The 21,186-nt window shown below is 43.8% G+C and overlaps 1 long non-coding RNA gene across 2 annotated transcripts in view; it reads left to right on the plus strand.

Moving 5' to 3' along the window:
• Nucleotides 1–1,199: 1,199 nt before the first annotated feature.
• The window catches only part of LOC139178684 (uncharacterized), a 358,504-nt gene continuing 338,517 nt past the window's right edge, over nucleotides 1,200–21,186 (plus strand). For both annotated transcript variants that reach the window (XR_011563122.1, XR_011563123.1), the window contains exon 1: nucleotides 1,200–11,996. This is a non-coding gene — a long non-coding RNA (uncharacterized lncRNA). The remainder of the gene's footprint in view (nucleotides 11,997–21,186) is intronic.

The following is a 21,186-nucleotide window of genomic DNA, read 5'->3' on the forward strand; positions in this document are numbered from 1 at the left end:
AGTTAGGAGTCTTACATGTTTAAAACTCCCTTTATGGACCTTAGAGATATTCCTCCTCTTTTCTTTACATTTAGGGGAAGTTGAGGAAACTCCCTGGGAAACATTTGATTCAAGATGTGTCTTTACCTCCTTTCCTCAGTTCGAAGTCACAGGGTTCCAAACTCAATGGGAAAGATGAATTGAGAGTTCACCACAATCTAACGATACTAGAATATTTTCTGAATCAACTATGAGTCAGATACAGTTCTATAGGCTTGTATGTGTTCTGGTTATATATTGCTGGATTGCAAACTACCCTAATACTTACTGGCTCAAACAACCATTTTATTGTCTGATGATTTTGTGGGCCAGGAATTTAGGCAGGGCTTAGCTGGGTGGGTCTTATGCTCTACATGGCTTCAAGATGGCTTTACTCAAATACCTGACACTCGAGCCAGGGAAAACAGGGTTCAGCTGGACACCTTTCCTCCTTATATGGCAGCTCAGGGCTCCAAGAACCAAGTGTTCTAAGAGGGCTGGGTAAAGTTGCAAGGCTTCTCATGACCTCAGAATGCCTGAAACTTCCTCCATATTCTGTGGGTCATGAAAATCAGCTGATTGAAGGTGAAGGCAATTAGACTGCACTTTCAATGGGAAAATTCACCAAGAATTTGCAGCCATCTTTCATGGACCACTGTATGGATTTTCTCATTTCATCTTCCTAGCATCCCTACAAGGTAGAGATGACTTCTATTCCCAATTTACAGTTGAATCAACTTTATTTACTTGCTCACATATTCATTGTACCTAATAGTCCACATACTCTCTAAATAGAGTTAGAACTTCCAAAGGCTTAATCTAAGTAATTACTGAATAGGAGAGCACCTTTTTAAAACTTTCTTGTTCTAAGTAACTTAGAACTTAAAATGGTGACCCTAATATTTATAATACCTAATCTTTCAAATACTTTGATGTGCCCCTAACCTTGGATCCCTATAAGAGTTGTGTTTGTTTGTTTAATAGATTGTATTATTATTCAAAACATTGGCCCCTCCTCCCCATGGGAGAATTCTTTTTTTTTTCTTTTTTAAAAAAAGATTTCCGCACCCCCACCCCCTGGTCCCAGCGGCGGAGGCGGCGGCGGCGGCCGCCGTGGCGCTACTCCCCCCGCCCCCGCGGCGCTGCTCCCCCCGCCCCCCGGAGCGGCCGGCTCACTCACCTCCATGGGAGAATTTAAATTTCTACCTTATTGTTTCAGTCTTGGCTATGTGTCAAGTTTGGGTTGTGTAGCATGATTTCTGGAGAAGGCAATGACAACCCACTCCAGTACTCTTGCCTGGAAAATCCCATGAACAGAGGAGCCTGGTAGGCTGCAGTCCGTGGGGACGCTAGGAGTCAGACACAACTGAGTGACTTCACTTTCACTTTTCACTTTCATGCATTGGAGAAGGAAATGGCAACCCACTCCAGTATTCTTGCCTGGAGAATCCCAGGGATGGGGGAGCTTGGTGGGCTGCCGTCTATGGGGTTGCAGAGTCAGACACGACTGCAGTGACTTAGTAGCAGCAGCAGCAGCATGACTTCTAAGCAGAAGCTTTCACAGTCATGATGTGGTTCTGCTAGGGTCTCTTTTCCTCCACCACAAGATTGACAGTGTCCCAAATGCAGGCTGTAGCCTGCATCACAGAATAAAGATCCCATGAAGCCAAGCCATGTCTAGCCCAAATCAACATGTGAGTCTAGCAAGCCATAACCTTTTCTTGTTACAAGCCAGTGTGATTTGGAAGTTGTTTGTTACTGCATCATAATTTAGCCTAAGCTGACTGGTGCTATTAATTTTCCCATTTTATAGATATGAAATAAGTTGAGAAGAATTAAGTAACTTACCCAGGTCTAGGACTTAACCTAAGGTTTTTGATTCCAGATCCTTGATCTTAATTGTCTGTATTTGTTGTTGTTGTTCAGTTGCCAAGTCATGTCCAGATGTGAAGAGCTGACTCATTGAAAAAGACCCTGATGCTGGGAAAGACTGAGAGCAAGAGGAGAAGGGGGTGACAGAGGATGAGATGGTTGGATGGCATCATCGACTCAATGGACATGAGTTTCAGCAAGCTCGGGGAGGTAGTGAAGGACAAGGAAATCTGGTGTGCTGCTGTCCATGGGGTCACAAAGATAAAAAAGAAAATCTTCTATGTAACTGGTGGAACGGAGAAGGCAATGGCACCCCGCTCCAGTACTCTTGCTTGGAAAATCCCATGGATGGAGGAGCCTGGTAGGCTGCAATCCATGGGGTCGCTAAGAGTCAGACACGACAGAGCGACTTCACTTTCACCTTTCACTTTCATGCATTGGAGAAGGAAATGGCAACCGACTCCTGTGTTCTTGCCTGGAGAATCCCAGGGATGGCTGAGCCTGGCGGGCTGCTGTCTATGGGGTCACACAGAGTCAGACACGACTGAGGCAACTTAGCAGCAACTGGTGGAAAAAACATAACTATATGTGGTGATGAACTCAGACAGGAGAAACCACAGGCTTGAGTTGCGTGTTTGGCTATTGTCTTTGTCAGTTTGGGCTGCTACAGCAAAAATATCACAGACAGTCTGGCTCAAACAAAACATTTATTTCTCATGGTTTCAGAGGCTGAAAAGTCCAGGATTAAGATGCTAACAGTTCTGATGTCTGGTAAGGCCCCACTTTCTACCTCATAGACAGTTGCCTTCTTGCTCATCCTCACATGAATATGAGATAGAGATAGAAGAGAGAGAGATTAAAGCAAGTTCTGTCAAGTCTTTTCCTTTAAGGGCACCAATCTTATTACAAGGGCTCCACCCTCATGATCTGATTACCTCCCAGAGACTCACTCTCCATAAACCATCACCTTGAGAATTTAAGCTTCACATATGCATTTGGGGGTGACACAAACATGCATTTCATGACAGCTACTTAGTGTGCAGGTTGTCTGATCTTTAGCTCAGAGACAACAACTCATGTGCCAAAGACACCTCTGACTTTCTAGAGAGTCACTAACATGTCTCACGGTTAGGGATGCAGCTGAGTAGTTTATTTTATCACAAGGGGGCAAAACTGTGTAAATATTTTTTGAGCTTCTCATAGTATTTCATAGTATTTACGAGGTAGACACCACTTGGGATGATTTAGCCTTTCCTGGTCTGACATGTTTCTCTGCTCCGTTTTTCTAAATAACAAGAAAAAGAAGGAAAGCAAAATAGAGGCTTAGTCGGTACGTGAATTATAAGGTGTCAAAGGACTGTCTGGAACTTTCTTCTTTTTCAGGAACGTGCACAGGAATTGTGTACAAACACCCTCTACTTCTTAGTCTATGGCTTTACTGGGCAACAGTGGCACAAAAAGAAGAGAAGTCACAGTGGGTTTAGGTGAGAGGACTTCACCTGAAGTGGAGGAATGTCCTGGCTGGTCACCTAAGTGCTGGATTTCTGGAACCCACTCTGTTTCTCAGCACCATTTCTTCTTTGTTTTGGAGTACTTCCCTTTGCATACTACTCCTAGGCTGTATATGATTTCAGATGATTTTGGCTGCAAGACCCAACTATAAGAGGCTTTATCAACAAGGAATATTCTATTACATTTTTAAAAATTGAGAGATAATTGACATATAACACTGTGTTAATTTTAGGTGTGTAACACAATGATTTGATATTTGTGTATATTGTGAAATGATTACCAGAGTAAGTTCAGTTACCATCCATCACTACACAGTTATGTTTTTTCTTATGATAAAAATGTTTAAGCTCTACTTTCTTAGCATCTTTCAAATATACAGTACAGTATCGTTAACTGGATTGACAAGGAATATTTATTAGGTGGCATACCCAGAAGCCGAGATGTAGGGCAGTTGTTGAGTTGCTTAATTTAGTAGCTCTGAGACATTATTAAAGACGCAGGTTCTTACCATCTTTTTGCTCCCTCATCCTCAGATTGTTGATTTGTCTCTTACGTAGGTTCCTTTCCTGGTCACCTCGGGGCTCTGTAGTTCTATGTGCAGAAAGCAACATCTTCTAGTGAAAATGGAACTTGCTTCTCCTGTGTTGACTTACAGCAGTTCCTGAGATGGAAATTTGCATACACAGGTGATGCAAATATGAGTGATTGCTCTCAGGAGCAGGTCCTGATGGGCAGGAGTGATGGGCAGGACTGCCCAGTGAGAGAAATTGAGCAGCAGAGGCCTCACTAACCCCACAGGGCATCCTGGAGTTGGTTGGATCCTCAGAGTTCCCCAAGTTGAGGCAAGATGCTGCACCTCTATGTGGACTGGTCGCTGGAGGTTAAGGTTGCTGAACCTTGGCCATAGACCTCTTGGAAGGCGCAAGAGTGAGGGCTTCTGCCCTGAAGGGGGGCCTGGGTGACACACCCAGCATCTACTACACATGTCTCATTTCCTAAGCAAAGGTGTGTTTCCCACATGCCCTTTCCTGTTCCCCTGGATGACTTTGCCACTCATATCCATTCTAAACCATTCATTGGTAATGATAATGGAGATGCCACGGTTGCCTTTAACTGAAAATGAGCCACACTCTGGGGATGGCTTGGGTTTCTTCTGAAAGATGTAGCTGCTTTGAAGGTATGTTAGCAAGGAAGGGTGGAATGGCCGTTCAGTGACAATAGAATCTGGTCCACGTAATCCTGAATGTTTATCTGTCTGATTGATGCTGAAAGCAATGGAGGGAATCCCAGATAACAAGGTGTCTAGAAATTTCTGCATCTCTCAGTGCTATGGGCAGAGCATACAAAGATGGGATAAAGGGCTACTTCCCATGGGAAGCACCAAGTTGTGTTGCACTGGTGATGTAGAAGGAAGGTTTCTCTCCTCTATGTAGTGATCCTGAACAACATGGTGGTGAGGGTTGCCAATCCTCTGCAAAGTGGAAAATCTGCCTATAGTTTATCGTGAGCCCTCCCTATGGGTGGTTTCTCTGTATCTGTGGTTCTGTGTCTTAGAATTCAACCGGTCTTGGATCTTGCAGTGCTGCAGTATTTATAGTTGAAAAGAATCTGCTTATAGGTAGACCCAGCCAGTTCAAACCTGGGTTGTTCAAGGGTCAACTAAGCTAGATTCAAATGGGTCTTGTAGAGGATGGCTGAAAACCCCATTGTCCTGGCTCCCTAGGAGTCCAGATGGACCTTAAAACACTAGTAGAACCTCTGCTGTGGACCAGTGTGTTTTTCTTCTCATTATAGCAGCCTCCATCTTAGTTTGAGGTCCCCCAGCACAGACTCTGAGACCAAATGCAAGTGCAAGCCATGTGTGTGGCAACGCAAATGGGGAAGGCGGCCTAAGACACTGGAAGGGGTGACAGAAGATTGTTGGATAAAGTACAGGACCCCAGTTAAGTGTGAATTTCAGATAAACAAGTAATTTTTAAAGTATAAGCATGTCATATACAATATTTTTTAGACGTGAATTTTTTTTTTTTTAGGGTATGTCCCAAATGTTGCCTGGGGCATACTGATATGAAAAAAATCAGTTTTATCTGAAGTTCAAATTTAACTGGGGGTCCTATAATTTTTATTGAATCTGACAGCCTGAGGTGGCAGCCATTAAAAGATGCATGATCAAGTCAGCTGCTACTGGGGTGACTGGAGCTGTAGCCACTGAGGGCTCTGGTAACTAGAGCCCCAGAGTTACTGCACCTAGGGGGCACGGGAGCTGGGGTACACTCACTGCATTAGTGTTTGGTTGAGAGCTGGGTGGGGAGGGAAGCTGGCCCTGTGGTGGTTTTTCCTGGCTTTGGTGAGCTTCTGTGAGCACAGACAGAGCAGCATCCCTTGTGTGGCTTCTGAGAAAAGCATTAGGCAAAGAGATGCAGGTCCTAATAGCTTGAAGTTAGCTGATGACCGTGACATGGTAAAGTCTAAGGGAATATGAGCAGGGCCCTAGGACCTCAGTTACAGAACTGACGTCCTAGTAATATAAATTATTAGAAGTCAATTGATCTGGGTTAGAATTTTGGTTCCATTAGAATATGTGACCTTGGACATAACTTCCTGCCCCCTTTCTCTTTATCAATAAAATGGGGCTAATGATACTTCATAGGGTTATTGTGGGGATTAAAACACAAAAGTAGATACAATGCCTGGCATCCAGTAGATTTTCAAAAAATATCTGGTCATGAATATATTAAAATGTGTGGGCTTTGAGATCAGACCTGAGTTTGAGTCCTAACCCTATCAGCTACCAGCTGGTCTTGGATAAGCCACATCCCCTCTCTATCTCTTCATCTGGAAAAATCAGGTGACACCCACCTCCTGAAACTCTTTTGAGGTTGGAAAGGTATGAGGTATGTTAAGTGCTGGCATAGAGCAGGCATTTGTGTCCACGAATGTTTGTGCTGTTTTTCCTTAGAAAAGTGTGAGGAGGGTATGAGGTCATCACTAAATGATCCAGGCCAAACTTAGGATGTAACTCTGCCAAAGTCTATTTAAATCCCTGATGGAATGATAGACAGGCACAGGGCTAGAATTTCCGAGGAGGATCTGGGTAGTCATTAGGAATTATTGTCCTTCTGGGCACAGATCCCCTCCCTCTTGAAGTTATGCATAGACATGTGGCTTGTGTTGGCCAATAACATGTGAGCAAAGTGAAAGGCACTTCTGTGGGGTGTGGACTGCTTCCATGCTTCAAATGCCTAGCTGAGTAGTTAGAGATTGGCTGGCTCTCAAAACCTGCAATATTTGCTATCTGCCTCTTTACAGAGTTTGCTGACCCTCACACTAGCCTATCCTCAAATGAGACACATCCCAAGGGATGTCGATGCTGCTGGTCCATGGACAGCCCTTTGTGTAGCAAGACTCTAGGGCAGGGTTTCTCAACCTCAGCACTACAGATATTTGGGGCCAGATTACTCTGGTTTTGGAGGAACTGTCTGTGCATTATGGGATGTTTAGCATCATCCCTGGCCTACATTAACCAGATGCCAATATTTCCCCCTAAAAATTTGACATCTGAAAATATCTCCTGATATCTCCTGGGTTACAAGTCACCCCAAACTGAGAATCTCTGCCCTGGGGTGTCTGGGGTATGGTCAGCAGGCTCATAGTCCTCCGAGGTCTTGGTAACCAGATCTTGGGCAGTAGGGTTGGTCTGTTTCCTGCTGTCTGGACCCAAGAATGATGGAAATGGTACAGAAGCTCGAGCACTGGTCTAGGGCAGGTTATGTCAGGTACTAGGGAAGTGCAGAGGATGCCAAGCAGGAAGAGAGTGAAGTTATGCTTTTCTGCTCAGCTTGGAATTATCTTCTGTTCTGCTCGGATTTTAAAAAATGTTTCTCTGAAAAAGCTGGATAAGATGGGTGGATATATTTGACTAACAAGAAAGTTTAGAGTCTGGAAAAAAAGGAGTCTAATTGGTGGACTTCTTCACTAACAGCTAAAAGCTTGTCCAGGTGTACCAACTGGCCAGACATTCTAAATTTCCTGATTTTGGCCTGTTCTGCCTGTTCTTTCTCTGACCTTCCATACAGAGCAGGACTGAGTGTCATTTTTATCCAACCCTGTTTTAGGGGCGAGAAAGGGAAAACCAGCACCCAGCCCCTTGCTGTATGTCCTAGGGGAATGCTGACTTAAATGTGCTGGCAAAGCAAACCTTACACTGGATGAATCAGAGGTGGGTGGCCATGCTGTGTTCACTCTCAGAGAGAAACAGCCTGAGTGAGGGTGCTTTGAAATCAGGGTAAAGAATCCTCCACACGTGTCTCAATTTTCACCATTTGCATTTGACCACAAGAAGAAACCCGTGACAATCTGTTTTCTTTTAATATTTTTTTTGCAGGCCTTTGACATGTAATATGATTTATTATTCTATTTATTTTCCTGGTTTGTCTAAAATTACTAAAGCCCTAAAAGACTGTTATTTTGAAACTTCAAACTGCAGAAATGGGTTAAGTTAGGAGGGAAGGTCTTCTTACCTCCCTCCAATCCCACTCTTGGGAACTAACCTCATGACTGTTTTGTCACAACCAGTCCAGATCCCAACAAGATATTCATATATATTTAATGTGCATGTAGAGTGTTTACATGTAAGATCGTAATGCAGTGTGTGGGATAATTCTGCTTTATTTGTTTTCATTGAACGTCAGGGCTAGGATGAGAGGGAACTGAGTAAGGCAGCTAGGGTGCAAAATTTGAGGCACTCACTCCTAGGTGCACACTGGTACAGGGTCTGCACTTGTACAACCCTGAAGGTGAGTACTTCCTTAAGTTTTGTGCCCCAGGCATTTCAGTCTTAAACACTCTCAGTGTCTTGCAGGTCGTCCCTAGACTGGCCTCACCCTAGCCTTCTCCCTGCTTGTTCTGTCTTTTTCTGTTGTTCAGTCACTCAGTCACATCTAACTCTTTGTAAACTCCATGGACTGCAGCATGCCAGGCTTCCCTGTCCTTCACTGTCTCCTGGAGTTTGCTCAAACTCACGTCCATTGAATTGGTGATGCCGTCCAACCATCTCATCGTCTGTTGCCCTTTTCTTGTTCTGTCCTCAATCTTTCCCAGCATCAGGGTCAACTGCTAACTTTCTCTAGCAGTCAAATAGATCTGCCTCACTTTTTTTTTTTAAGTTTTAAAGGAACTAGTTATTCAATTTAATTTCTAGCTACCCAATAAGTGTACAAAAGGAACAGAGTTACTTATTTATACTTTCCTTCACTACCTTTTACAGACTTCCGTGCTGTGCTTCTCAGCACCTTCTTCTTCTTCTTTTAAAAAATCTTTTGGCCATACTACTTGACATGTGGGATCTTGGTTCACTGACGAGGAATCAAACCTGTGGCCCCTGCAGTGAAAGCATTGAGTCTTACCAACTGGACTGCCACTAAAGTCCTGAAACTTCCCTTCCTTATAGGTATTGATCTAAAGCAAATAGGCAGGTATTTCTCCAGCAAAGATGGATTTCTTTGGGATCAGCAGAGAATTGCAATTTGGAGTCTGAACCTCTTCACCCCCTTCTTGAGCTGCCCTGTTAATAAGTTGAGAGGATAATGGTAAACAGAGAGGCCAAGTAGATTTACATCTGAAAAGTCTCCAAGTTACTTGGGAATAAGGGGTAGAAAAGGTGAGACAAGTGAGTAAGAGAGAGCTTTAGGAAGAGGCAGGAAAAGGAGCCTTGGAGTGGGGGAGCAGCTGCTTCTGAGTGAGAATTTGGGAAAAGAAATGTCTAGAGAGGAAAGTTAGCACATGTGATGTAGTGTGATTCATTCTCTGTTGCCCCTTCATGTCCTCTTGGAAGAGCCTTATATTACTCCTCCAGGTTTTCTGGAGTTGAGCTTATGTTGTTTGGGGTGAATCATGGTGCAGATGGTGACTGCAGCCATGAAATTAAAAGACGCTTATTTCTTGGAAGAAAAGTTATGACCAAGCTAGACAGCATATTAAAAAGCAGAGACATTACTTTGCCAACAAAAGTCCATCTACTCAAGTCTATCGTTTTTCCAGTAGTCATGTATGGATGTGAGAGTTGGACTATAAAAAAAGCTAAGCACTGAAGAATGATGCTTTTGAACTGTGGTGTTGGAGAACACTCTTGAGAGTCCCTTGGACTGCAAGGAGATCCAACCAGTCCATCTTAAAGAAAATCAGTCCTGGGTGTTCAGTGGAAAGACTGATGTTGAAGCTGAAACTACAATACTTTGGCCACATGATGCAAAGAGCTGACCCATTTGAAAAGAGCCTGATGCTGGGAAAGGCAGACCCTGATGCTGAAGGCAGGAAGAGAAGGGGATGACAAAGGATAAGATGGTAGGATGGCACCACCAACTCAATGGACATGAGTTTGGGTAAACTCCGGGAGTTGGTGATGGACAGGGAGGCCTGGTGTGCTGTGGTCCATGGGGTCATAAAGAGTCAGACACGACTGAGTGACTGAACTGAACTGAACTGATGATGTAGAACCCAGCCATAAGGTCAATTGGACATAATTGGGTTACAGGTATCTTCTGTGTAGAGCTGGTCTAGAAACACTGGAAGCCAGAAAAAATACTAATTTTTTGCCTAATCAACTCTCCTTCCAACAGGGAGTAATGAACATACAGGGTCCTAGGCCACTTTGAGAAGTTTTGGGAAGCTATGAACCTACTGAGAATAATGCAGGTGAACAAATACATAGGCAGTTTTGCCAGCAGTATTCAGGGATCCTTGACGCCCAACCTCAGACCCCCTATCAAGAATGCAGAGGAGGGTTCTGCCTAATGCTGTACCCCTAGCAAACCACAACCTTTTTTGCACCAGGGACCATTTTCGTGAAAGACAATCTTTCCATGGACTGAGCGGGGAGCAGGGAGGGGAATGGTTTGGGGATGACTCAAGTGTATTACATTTACTGTGCACTTTATTTCTAACCTAATGCTGCTGATTTGACAGGAGGTACTGGTCCATGTCCTGGAGGCTGGGGACCCCTGCTGTAGCCCCAGCCACCTGCAAATCAAATCATGTTGAAATTGTGCCAAATCAGTGAACCTCACTGTTTCCAAGAGGACCTGGTAGAGGCAGATATGAACTTGAAACCTGAGTATTTAGAATCGTGGTCTCTCCCGCTTTACAACAGGAGGGATATTTGGGAGTTTGGCAGAATTTTCTGACCCAGAAATCTTACAATGGAAGTCTGTCTCTGAAATCCCAGTGGAGACCATTAGTGGAGCGATTTGTAGGCCCTTGCTTTGCTAGGGGTGCCAAGAATTGTTCTGTTTTCAGGAGGCAGCCAGCCATCCAGGACTGGGAAGGGGAAGCAAGGATATTCTAAGCTCCACTGAGTGGTCCCTGGTGGAAGATGAAGAAAAATGAGAATGTGAATCCTTGGTGGCTTAGAGAAGCCTAAAAGACTGGACATTAGGACCAGCCTAGGGAAGAAGTAACAAAAGACTGTAAGTGGGGGAAGCTCACTTTTTTCCCCTCTTCCTCCTTCTCCTTCTTTAAAAGCTATTCCATCCTCACGAGGAAGACTTCCGGACCTTTCTTTCCCATTCTGAAGCCAAGCAAGGGGGATTGCAGGAGAATCCTGGGTCGTCTTAGCTTGAGTTTGCCTTGAAGCAGCAAACCACCACCCTGCCTTGAAAACAATACTGTTATTGCAAGTAGTTTATTTGTAGGGAACTCCAGGAAACCCTGGATTGGGGGTGGAACAGGGAGGAGGGGAAGGGAAGGCAGCCCCTTAAAGGGTGTCTGTATAGTGAAATATCAGTAGAAAACATGCCCTCAGAGATTCCAGATAAGAGGCTGGGTATTTATTCCCCAGCTCTGGACAGCCATTGATTAAGGAGCTGATCCTGGAGTGTTATTCCTTGTCAATTTCAGCCTACTGCAGGCTTGGGCAAGTGGGCTCCAGTAGTCACGGAAAACCTGCAGGCAAAGGGATTCGGATGCCAGCAACTGGCAATTGTGTGTACTAAAATAGTAACAGTGAGAGCTTCTCCTCTTCTCCCATTTGTGATCATTAGCAAAGCCTCCAAGGAGCAGAGCTTGTTTGCCGAACTGTGAAAGCTAATAGGCACCCGTGATGGAGCCACTGGACAGAAGAGTGCTGAGAAATTTCGGAGTGAACTTGAGCCAGGAGCCTTGTGCCTGCTTCCAGTCAGGGCTTGAAGGGGCCATGGTGTACAGTGGTTGGACAAAGATGGGGCAACTCCAGGACAAGCTCTGTTCTTCACTGCAGTTGGAAGGTGAAGACACCACCTCTTCTTGCAGGTCTGCATGAAAAAGCATGGAGGTCAGAGTCTGAGAAGGAGCTGTAGGACTTGTCCAGGAGGCCACTGGCTCACACAACTGGATGTCCAACATGGAAAAGTCACTGTCACTATGAATCGCTGTTGGTGCCAGAAAGAGACATAGCTACCCTTCTGGGAGAAGTCACTCTTATTGGAGGGGAACAGGGGAAAGCTCAACACAGTCACCTTTGTGGTGGTCACTGTGGGAACAGAGGTGATCAGCATCACTGGAGCCACTGGGAACCAGCAATGCCAGGGATACTTCGCCAGCAATAACATGTAGACATTCAGGTAAGGAGACCACTGCCTCCTCCCTCCCTCTCTCAGGCTTCAACCCTGAAGAAGCCTCTAACAGGGTGGGGATGAGTTCGTCTCTTGCTGTTCTTTCCAGTGTTATTGAGATACAATTGACGTAAAACATAAGTCAAATATACAATACAAGGATTTTTTGTGCTTGTACTGTGAAAATGATCAGCACAATAAGCTGTTAACATCCACCCTTTCACATAGTTACATTTTTTTTTTGGCTTGTGTTGGGAACTTTTAAGATGGACTCTTTCAGCAATTTTCAAATATACAAAATTTTATGTATTTTAGCTATAGCACTGTTAGCTATAGACATGATGTATATTATATCCCCAGGACTTATTTATCTTATAACTGTAAGTTTGACTACTTTCACTCAGTTCTTCCAGCCCGATTCCCCACCTCCTGATGTTAGAAACCATAAATTTGATCTCTGTTTCTTATAAGTATTTTTTCATATTGAAGTTTTTGTTTTTGTTCTTCTGTGTGTTTTTGTTTTTTAAAGTATTGTGTTAGTTGTACAGCAAAGTGATTCAATTATATATATATAGATTTCACATGTAAATGAGATCACAGTGTATTCGTCTCTCTCTGTCTGACTTATTTCTCAGTGCCCTCAAGGTTCATCTATATTTCCATTTTTAAGTTGGATTACTTATATTTTTGCTGTTAAGTTGTTAGAGTTCTTTATCTATTTTGTGTAATAATCGTTTGTTTCATCTGTGATTAGCAAGTATTTTCTCCCATTGTATAGACTGCCGCTTCATTTTGTTGGTGGTTTCTTTTGCTGTGCAGCAGTGTTTAGTTTGATGTGGCCCCTACTTGTTTATCTACTTATGTAATTAATTTTATTTATTTTTTTTTGCCTGCTCTGGGTCTTCACTGCTGCACGTGGGCTTTTCTCTAGTTGTTGCGGCGGGGGCTACTCTAGTTGTGGTGCCCAGGGTTCTCATTGTGGTGGCTTCTCTTGTTGCAGAGTGCACGCTCTAGGGTGCCTGGGCTTCAGTAGTTGCTGCTCCCAGGCTCTAGGGCACAGGTTCAGTACTTGTGGCACATGGGTTTAGTTGCTCCATGGCATGTGGGATCCTCCCACATCAGAATCCCACCCATGTCTCCTGCATTAGCAGAAGGATTCTTTACCACTGAGCCACCAGGGAAGCCCCTCACTTGTTTATTTTTTGTTGCTTGTGCTTTAGGTGTCATATCCAAAAAAATCATTGACAAGACCCATGTCAGGAAGCTTTTTTCCTATGCTTTATTTTAGGAGTTTTACAGTTTGGGGTTTTACTTTTAAATCTTTAATTCATTTTAAGATAATTTTTGTGAGTGCTTTAAGGGATTTAGTGTCACTCTTTTGCATGAGAATATTTGATTTTCCCTGAATTTATGCTGGGAATGAAGAGACTGCTTTTTCTCCACTGTTTTTTCTTGGTTTCCTTGTCAAATGCTAATTGTCCATAAATACACAAGATTATGTTTGGGCTCTTGACTCTGTTCCATTGATCTACATGTCTATTTTTATGCCAGTACCATACTCTTTTGATTATAATAGCTTTGCAATATAGTTAAAAACCAGGACATGTAATGACTCTAGCTTTGTTCTTCTTAGGATTTCTTTGGCTATTCCTAGTCTGTTGTGGTTCCATACAAACTTCAAGATTGTTTTTTCTATTTGGTGAAAGAAATCATTGGAATCTCATAAGGATTGTATTAAATCTACAGATGGCTTGGGGTAGTATGGATATTTTAGAAATACTAATTCTTCCATTCCTTGAACAGAGATATCATTCCATTTATTTGAGTCACCTTCAATTGCTTTCTTAAGTTTTTTATAACTTGTAGTGTAGAGATCTTTCACCTCCTTGATGAAATTTATTCCTGAGTATCTTTTAATGCTATTGTAAATGGGATTGAGATGGTTTTAAAAGAAGACCCCATGCATTCCCAACTTTAGGCAGCTGGGGGCCACAGTACTGGCCTGCGTTTAATCTCTGAATTGTGCTTCAGGGTAAATTTTTAAAATGAAGAATGAGAAGAGTAGGAAAATTAAACGTGGTAGAACCTTCAGTGGAATACTATATGGTAATGAGAGTGAACTATAACAACACACAGCAATGAAACAAAATGTTGAGTGGGTAAAGCAAGATGCATGAATTTATACACACTATTGGATTCCATTCACGTGAAATTCCAAAAGCAGCAAAATAAAGCTATGGTTCCGGAAGGTAAGATAGTGGCTATCGGGTGTAGAGTACTGAATTATACCAAAGGGGCACAGAAAGGTTTCTAAGATTTTGGTCTTGTTTCATTTCTTGGTCTGAATAGAGTTAACACAGATGTGTTCATCATATACAAATTCATTGAGCTGTACAGTTGTGATCTGTGTATTTTTCTGTATGTCTTTTATACTTCAATACACTTACTCAGTTTTTAAAATGTTGAACAAAAATACTAAATATTATATCTTGGAATGAACTGTTCTGGTAACCAGACATAACTGAAAAGTTCCGGAATTGGACCATGTTGTCATCAAGGGAGCTATAAACCTAAAGGAAAATGGGAACTCAGCCGAGCAGAGACGGGAGCAGTAAACTCCATACTGTGGATCCAGGGATGACAAATAACCTTTTGCTTCAACAAAAACTTCAGGGATCAAAAGCAAAGAAAGGAGAGGGATAGAAAGAAGTCTGTTTTGTAATGACACTTCCCCAAAAGCTGTGATTTTTTTGATGAATTAATGAAGGATTGCAAGTGTTTGGCAACAGCATTTCCAAGACTGTTCTCAAGAGAAAAAGTTGCAGAATAAAAGGATTTTTTTCCAGCAAACTCCAGCTTTGGGAGGCCTGACAGGCACTGGCAGCCATGCTGCCCAACACACAGAAGGGACTCATTGGCTTCTTCAAGCTTGCCATAAAATTTTGTGATGAACCACTGTGGCTGCAATTAGATCAAATAAAAGCAATGTGTTAAAAGCACAGCAATGGGACGTCATGCCCATAGCATTAATAAGCATGTTCCAAATCTCACTCTTGCAGTAAGCTTAATAGAGGTGGCATAGAACTGACATGTACTGGTTTGTGGGGTCATCCTGAGTTTGCCAAGGATTGAGGGAGGGGTACTAGAATGACACAGCTCATTTTTTTCAGGTCTCCCTCTATGTCAGACTCTGTGCTAACTGCTTGGCAGCAATACTAAAGAAGTGGATTGTATGAGTCCCATTTTAAGCTGAAGAAACTGAGGTCTTAAGAAGTTAGGAGAATTGATAAAAGGTTAATAAACAATTAACTAGGGCCTGTGTCTACCGGAATCCATGGTTCACCTGCTTTTTAACTTTTAATTTTTCTAAGTTTTTTTACATACAGGAAGTTACATACATTTTAAGTGAGCATGATGAGTTGTTATGTCCCTGTACATCTATGCAACCACCACCCAGATCAAGATAGGGAACATCTCCATCATTCCAGAAAGTTCTCTAATGCCTCTTTTTAGTCATCACCCCCAAAGAAAGTACCGTTCTAATGTCTATTGCCATATATTAGTTATACCTGTTCTTGAACTTCATAAATGGCATTGTATTACATGTACTATTTTGTGAATCTGGGACAAGGGTACAGGCTGCAGGATTGAAGACAAGCTCTGTTATTATTTAAATACATCTTTTCGGTCTTTTCCTTTTAACTTGAGCCTCAGTTTTACCTGTTGTGAAAGGGGTTCATTCATATAGCTTACCCCATAAGGTTTTTGGGAGAAGCAAAGGTGGGACATCATGTGGGTGGGGCTTAAAGACAGATATTTTGTTAGCTCCACCCACTCCCCCAAGAATTCTAAGCAGGTGTTCCTAATCAAATTGACTTGATACAAAGAAGGGAGGGTTCTAAAGTTGTGCCTAAAAGAAAAATTGCTAATAGTTAAAATTGTCTTAGGAAACTCTTTGGGAAGGGACTTCAATGGAGAGGACAGCTTTGTCTCTATGAATGGGATGGCTTGCTATGTCCTCACCAAGACAGGGATGAAGGAGGTGGACATCAGGTCTACCTCAGTACAGGGAGAGAGTCATTGAAGGGAGCACAGGGGAATTGGGACTGGCTGAGGGGTACCCATCCGATGTCACAGGCAGGATCTGACCCCAGGCCATCTGGCCCTGGAGCCTGGGTCCTTAACTACACTACTACATGGTTCGATGGGGAAGAGGGCCTCCAGCATCCTCAACTGACAAGGCAGTGCCTGGGGTAAAGCAGTGTTAGGAGTGTCAGTCTGGATTTAGCCTACTCACTGGTTGAAGACAGCAGAAGATAGACCACAACCATCCCCCCCAGCCCAGCTTCCAATCATCACTGGCCCCTAGGGCAGGACCAGAGCAGGTCACTTATTGATAAATCAATTCAGCCACCAGCCTTGGTCTGAGCTGCTCATGAGTCAGAGAGGCTGGATGCTTTGAGTTTTCTTTGTTTCTTTTCTTTCTTGGTTGTAGGTGAAGAGGTGATAGAACAGCCCCAAACAACACCCTAGGATGAATAAAAGGTCTGGATTATCCTCAACCTGGAATTCAACAGGGGGCTACCTGGGGCAGAAGGGACTTGCTCAGACATGTCTGCACATCTTCAAGGGCTTGGGAAAAAGGATGCAGGATTCCTGGCTCCTCTCCAGACTTTACAGCCACTTCCTCTTCTCCTGTTCTCCCACTGTTAAATGTGGATCTCTTTCCAGAATGCTTTAAGCCTTTTTTAAAGGCAGCAAAGCTCTGTTTCTGCTTTGGCTATTACCTTTGAGAAACCACTAGCACATTGCCAAACAACTACTTACTGGCCTTGAACCTGTACTCTAGACTGACCTCTGGCTAAATGATGGCTATCAGGAAGGATCTTCCTTCCTAAGACTTGCAAGCTGCTTCAGACTTGGCCATGAAAGTGCATATTGGCATTTGTTCTGTCTTTTTCCCCTTTCCCTCACCATCCCTCTCCTGGACTGTCAGCACCCCAACCTGGATTTCAGTTCATTCATCCAGTGAGTCTGTCACAGACCTTGATGGTGCCCTGCTTACATCTGTCTCAGGTGACCAAGTGGTTTCCTTCAGTCATCATCGCCTGAGGGCTTTCTCTGGCTGCTCAGGCTAGCTTAGCCCCTAGGATATGACATTCCAGAAGTTACAGGATATCATTGCTACTCCCCTCCCCAAGTCCCCAGTAGCCAATGCCTGGTGGAAGGTGGTGGATAAATGCCCCAGCTCCCTTGCCCAACTGTTGGAGTAACCCCAAAGTGTGTTCTACACCATGTGCCCTGGAGCATACATGTGAATGTAACAATGGAATGACTTAAAAAATTGTCAGTTGTAAGTGTTCTGCTGCATGTAATGAGCTACTTTAAATTGGTGCTCAGTGAGGTTTAGGCTGGGCTGTGAATTGCAAGACAAGCCAGATGGATAAAGATAAGGCAGGGGGAGATCACAGGCAGAGGGAAGAAAGTAAGACCAAAAACATGGGGATGGGGAACTATGTCAGAGTGTTAGTAATGCAGTGGTTTTGATCGGAACAGTGACTAAGGGTAGTGCCTGATACAGAAGGCAGACTTGACTAGGGATACCAACCTGGCCCCAGGGATTAGTGCAGGTTTCTCTGAGGAAGTAAGAAGGAAACCTAAATCTGGAGAATCATAAGGATTAGTAGAGGATTGGGAAGGAAAAAGAACCTTCCAGGCAGAAGAACATCATGTGCAAAGGCCCTGAAGTTGGAGATATCATGATACATGCTGACTGAAGGAAATCAGGGGTAGAGAGCTCAAGATGAGGCTGGAGGGGTAGTGTGCTAGATTGTGTTACAGTTGAACAAATATTCGCTCAGCAGCTCTCTGTCCCATTAGGTACGAGGATACTTTCTATTGACTTGAGACCGGGCCTTGTGACTTGCTTTAGTCAATGGAATGTGAGCAACCAGGACTTAAGAAGAGACCTTAAGTGTGTTTGAGCAGTTGGACTTGGCTTCTAGCATTTCTAGATGCAGGAGGCCATCAAAGTGTTATATAGGAAGTTCTTCTATCATCTACTGTCCCGCTTAGGTTGGTCTATTTTGTGCCTACTACTTCTATATAGTTGTCTTACAAGGTGACGTAGTGAAGATGTGTAGATGATTGATGGGAAGCTCAAAAGATGCCTTTTAGGTAACAGAGAGGAGCTAGGCTGCTGGGAATGAGACTTCATGTGACATAAGTCTTGTCCTTCTTCATCAGCCCCTGGGGATTCCAGGTGAAAGGGCTATTCTTTGTGCATGGTCTATGATGGTGGTTTAGTAGGAGGCCAGGTCAGACTCTTCTTTCCAGGGTGGAGTCCTTGTAGGCAAAGATTTAAGGGTAGACAGATGTGACAGTAAACATCCTGACAAATGAAGAGAAAAGCAACCAAGTTGAGCATACAAAACTTTCAACAGGACAACGGAAGGCTGACCACCATCTTGGCTCCTCCCAAAGGACCTGCTGGCTCTTGGGATGCAAGCTCCCAGGAGGGCTGGAGATCCTGGAGTAGGAGAGCCTATTCTCCATGGTATAACAGGAATCTTCAGTGTGGGGAAGAACAAAGGAAAGAGAGTGAATGTCTTAGGAGGGATCAAATGGGTTATTATGTGGGCAGTCACTCAAGGCCAATGTCAAAATTTCAACCTCTGTTGGGATTATAGTCTGGGTAGGGATGGGGGAAAGGGATTATGTGTTCATAAGCCAGGAGTTGCATTTTAGGTCTCCAGAACAGCTCCCAGTTCACCTTGCTAACTTTAGGATTATACTGTTCTCTGTCTTCACTATAGAGTTAGAGAATCTTGAGGCACAGATGCTCAGTGTCTCAGGCAAGTTTTATAGTCTCTTATACTCAGCTTGAGAAGGCAGTGGCAACCCACTCCAGTACTCTTGCCTGGAGAATTCCATGGATGGAGGAGCCTGGTGGGCTGCAGTCCATGGGGTCGTGAAGAGTCGGATATGACTGAGCGACTTCACTTTCACTTTTCACTTTCATGCATTGGAGAAGGAAATGGCAACCCACTCCAGTGTTCTTGCCTGGAGAATCCCAGGGATGGGGGAGCCTGGCGGGCTGCCGTCTATGGGGTTGCACAGAGTCGGACACGACTGAAGCGACTTAGCAGCAGCAGCAGCATACTAACAGCTTGGCAGAGATTCAAAGCACTAATCAATTACTCTTTCCTTTATTCATGCAACAAATATTTATTGATAATCTACTATGTGCCATTCACTGGAATTACAGAAGTTAATGCACAGTCTGGTAGGCAAGCACAGTGTATCTCAACATTTTTGATGCTACAGCTCATAGTGAAAATAACTTTATATGACATCACTCTGAGATACTATCATGCTAATTGAGCCTCTTCATTCTCTACTTTACCAAAAGCCTACTTCTTTTATCCTTGTTTAGTTTTGATCCTGGGCCCCAAAAAGAGCATATTAATGTGCTAGAACCTATAAAGGTGACGAATATGTAAATAGTGAAATATTGGAAATAATCTGAATGTCCATTTTTGCAGAAGCAGATTCACAGACAAAGATTTGAGCATAATTATTTTTGAGATCTGTATGTGTGTGTAGGGTGTGTATAACCCTGGAAGGGGATGGAGAAGTGGACAAGAGCAGACGGCCAATAGAGAAAATGTGTACCAATGGTACTCAATAAGCTGAGTACCAATGGAGCTTATTTCCACAGGGAAAGCTCTGAAATCCAGGGTGGCTTGCACTCCTTAGAGTTGCCCCATCTACTGGGTGAAGGAGCTGGGGGATTGTAACACCCACTTCCCCAGTCATTGGCAGATGTTAATTCTCTGACACTTGCACCTGCATCATTCATAGGCCATGTAGCTAGCATTCTGCAGTTCTGGAACCAGGCTTCCAACCCAGCGATGTATGTGTCAGTCAGTAGTGGCATTTGGCTGGAGCCCATGGAAATGTTAGGGACATGGGTGAAGCCTTGGCAGAGGCTGCTAGACCTACAAAAAAGTGATAAAAATTTATAATGTATGATTTCATGCAAAGGACAAGGTAGAACTATGATCATTGACTTAGAAACGCTCAGCTACATATTGTCGAGTAAACAAAAACAGTTTACTGTTTTTGAACATCAAGAACATCAAGTAGGGTTAGACTCAGTGGCTCAATTATTCCATGTATGTGAATATGTCACACATAGGGGAGGGAAGGCAAGGCTGGAACTAGGCTAAGGCAAAGACACTTGCTTTGTGCACAGATTCTATAGGAGCAACAAAAACTTAGTAATCAAAATAAATATTTACATGCAATATTTTTAAAGTATCAAAATTAATGCAAACAGTTCTTAATGAACAAAGTATCAAAATTTTCAATAAAATGGAGAGCTGACCTTGCATTTGCACAACTTGGCCTCATTCCCCTCATCTTAATCTGGGCCCTGTTGGATTCTGGCCATTGGAGGTAGAAAGCTAGGGAGATGCCCTGGGGTCTCTCAGCACTTCAACCTCTTGTTCCTGCCTTCCTTGGCCCATCCCAGCCACTAACACTGATGTTGGAGCCCCAGAAACTCAACATGCAGGGGGAAGTCTCACCCGCTCTGTCTTCCCCTGTTTCTCCTGCTTACTTACCCCTAAGCAGAAAAGCTAACAGGGGAGGAATGTGTATGAAGACTCCAAGGCCTGGGACCAGTGCAGTTTCCTGAGGAACCCCAATAACTTGGAGGCCAGAAGAACTGGTTCCAAAGCAGACCCACAAAAAAAGCCCTAGCAACCAAGACTTCTGTCTTCCATCCCTGGTCCTCAGTGGGTAGTTAACTGCACATGCTCTTTCACAGTCCTGTGGGGTGACAATCTGGGGTTGGGCTGATCTGGCTGGGCTCTGCTTGGTGGACTGAGAGCCCAGAGCTGAAAGCTAAGTCATCAAAGCCAGCTTGTTGAATCCAAGCCATCTCGATGCCTCTCTTCCTGACACCTGGGCCAGTGCCAAGAGCTCTCGGATCCCAGCTCTTCCAGGAGTCTGTATGTTGAGAGCCTGTGCAACCAGCGCCTTTGCAAGTGGACTTCTTAATTCATCAGGCATAAAGGACTCAGTTTAGGTAGGTCAGTGTGTTAACCGCTGATACCCATGGAAGACACAGCAGGGCAAGTTCTGAGAGGTATTTTCAGGGCAGTGGCAGGGAGACTGAAGTCACTTGGGAAAG

The sequence above is a fragment of the Bos indicus genome, chromosome 22, assembly GCF_029378745.1.
Source record: "Bos indicus isolate NIAB-ARS_2022 breed Sahiwal x Tharparkar chromosome 22, NIAB-ARS_B.indTharparkar_mat_pri_1.0, whole genome shotgun sequence".
Classification (NCBI taxonomy): Eukaryota; Metazoa; Chordata; class Mammalia; order Artiodactyla; family Bovidae; genus Bos; species Bos indicus.